The following is a 2,530-nucleotide window of genomic DNA, read 5'->3' on the forward strand; positions in this document are numbered from 1 at the left end:
AAGAGAGTTGAAATGATATCAACCATATTCTCTGATCATAATGCTTTGAAACTAGAGATCAACTGCAAAAATAAATCAGGAAGAACCACAAATACATGGAAATTAAACAACATGCAACTGAAGAATAACTGGGTCACAGAAGAAATAAAAAGAGAGATCAAAGATACATAAAAACGAATGATAATGATAGTACAACATATCAAAACTTTTGGGACATGGCAAAAGTGGTCATAAAAGTAAAGTTACAGGTCTACTTCCAAAAACAAGGACAAGCCCAAATAAACGACCTAACACTTCATCTTAAAAAACTAGAAAAGAAAGAACAAATGAGGTGTAAAGTCAGCAGAAGGCAAGAAATTGTTCAAATTAGAGCAGAAATAAATAAAATTGAAAACAACAACAAAAAAAAAAGAAAAATTAAATACAACAAAGAGCTGGTTATTTGAGAAAGCTAATAAAATTGACAAACCCCTGGCTAGACTCACTAAAGAAAAAAGAGAAAGGACAAAAATTAACAAGATCAGGGATGAAAGAGGGGCAATTACAACTGGCATCGCAGAAATACAAAGAATTATGGAAGAATACTGTGAAAAAGTATGTAACACCACCATGTTTCAGGAATTTGTTTTGCTTTTTCCTAGCAAGTTGTTTGTATTTTTATTAGAGAGGTGTAAAAATTACATATATAGTCCTTTGTATATCTTATTACTTTGAGAAACAAAGGACTTAAAAGAATGATCCAGAGTTTATCTTTTCATCTTATTTATTATCTTATTTTTCAACCAGACTTCTGCCAACAACATTGCCTAAAGTACTCTAGTAAAAGTTGCCTATATATGTATAATTTCTTATCCAACTGAAACTTTTCAAACTTCATTTTCTTAATCTTGTGAAATTTATGAAAATTAGTTAATCTTGCCTTTCAAAATACTCTTCTCTCTGGGATTTCAGGAATTTATCTTCTGTTTCTTTATTCTTACCTCTTTTACTCTTTTACTGACTGCTTATTTAAAACTGGTATTTAATTAACATCTCAGACTTCCATGGGTCTCGTTGTAATAATTACCACCACCCTAATTTTTTCTACACTTCAGACTTCACTTCTCAGCTCAAAACTGTACATCAAGCCACACATTGGACATTCTCATCTAAGTAAGCATTATAGGAAAGGGTCAAATTTAGTATATTCACAACTAAATCTATTATCATTTATAATAAATTATATTCCCAATTTAAATACACCAATGAACATGCACCATTCATCCTTTCATTTAAGATGTCATTCTTTCCTAAACTCCTATATCCAATGAGTCTCCAAAGCCTACAGTTTATTCAGGAGAAGTGTTTAGTTTCCTCTTTCTATCCCCACAAATATTGAAATAGTCCGCAGGCAAAAATTTAAGTTGTAGAATTGTGTGCCAGAAAAAATGAGGAAGTGAAAGTACGATTAAAAGATGTTGTGAGATAAATTGACAAGCTTTGAAGATGTAAAATAGTGAGTTAACAACAGAAATAGGACAATAGAGGGAGACTAAAGAAATGTTTTGGAGATGAATCAATATGTCTGGTGACATTTGGAATAGTGTACACCAGTAAAAGGAATAAAAAATATTGAGAATGACTTCAACTTTATTTGATAAGATAAAAACATACACATTAGAAGAAAAGTCAAGAGAACAGAGGATGAATCTAAAGTATACTGAATATCTACAATAGGCAACACTCCAGGTTATATTAAACCATTTTCTCAATTACTTCTAACAATTATAAAATCAGCTGTTGATGATCCTGTTTTATTGTAAAAACAAATTACATCGCTGAGCTGTCGAACTGCTTCTCAAAGTCACACCACAACTAAGTGAGTAAGTTGTAATTCAAGCAAGATGATTGTGATAAAAGAGGCAACATTATTTTTCTTATTCTTCACTAAATGTAAAAATAATATATTTAAAACGAAATATTTATTTAACATATTTTCATTAATTATAAATATGAGAAAACACATATAGTGAATCCTCAATATCCCAATAGAATTTTCCATGATAAATTGCATTTTTATATCAGTGATGAGCGTTACATATTCATGCAAATTCTGGACATAGTCTCTTATAATTTGTAAGCAGTAAATACTGAGTACAATATTTAATAAATGAATAAATATTCTGCCTTATATGTCATGTTATATTTATGCACATTTAAAAACATTGAAATTATTTAAATAAACCAATTTTGCAATTTAGGGCATTAACTTTATTTTTTTGTTGTTTTATTTTATTTATTTCATCATTTTCAAATAAGCACTGTTGCTTTGTGCTGAGAGGCAGGGGGTTATAGATATTTTAAATGCATTTGAGTATGAGATCAGCTATGTGTCTGGGAAATATTTCTATTCCTTAATGCAAACTTTATGTGAGCATAGAAGTCAAAGAATTTTAAAAAATTAATAGTATCTTAAAAATCTATAACATCTATACCAAATAATAAGTCTCTATCATTTCCATTCCACAATTTTGTCATACACTTGATTATA

Source organism: Pteropus vampyrus, unplaced genomic scaffold, assembly GCF_000151845.1.
Source record: "Pteropus vampyrus isolate Shadow unplaced genomic scaffold, Pvam_2.0 Scaffold57, whole genome shotgun sequence".
In the NCBI taxonomy this organism is placed as follows: Eukaryota; Metazoa; Chordata; class Mammalia; order Chiroptera; family Pteropodidae; genus Pteropus; species Pteropus vampyrus.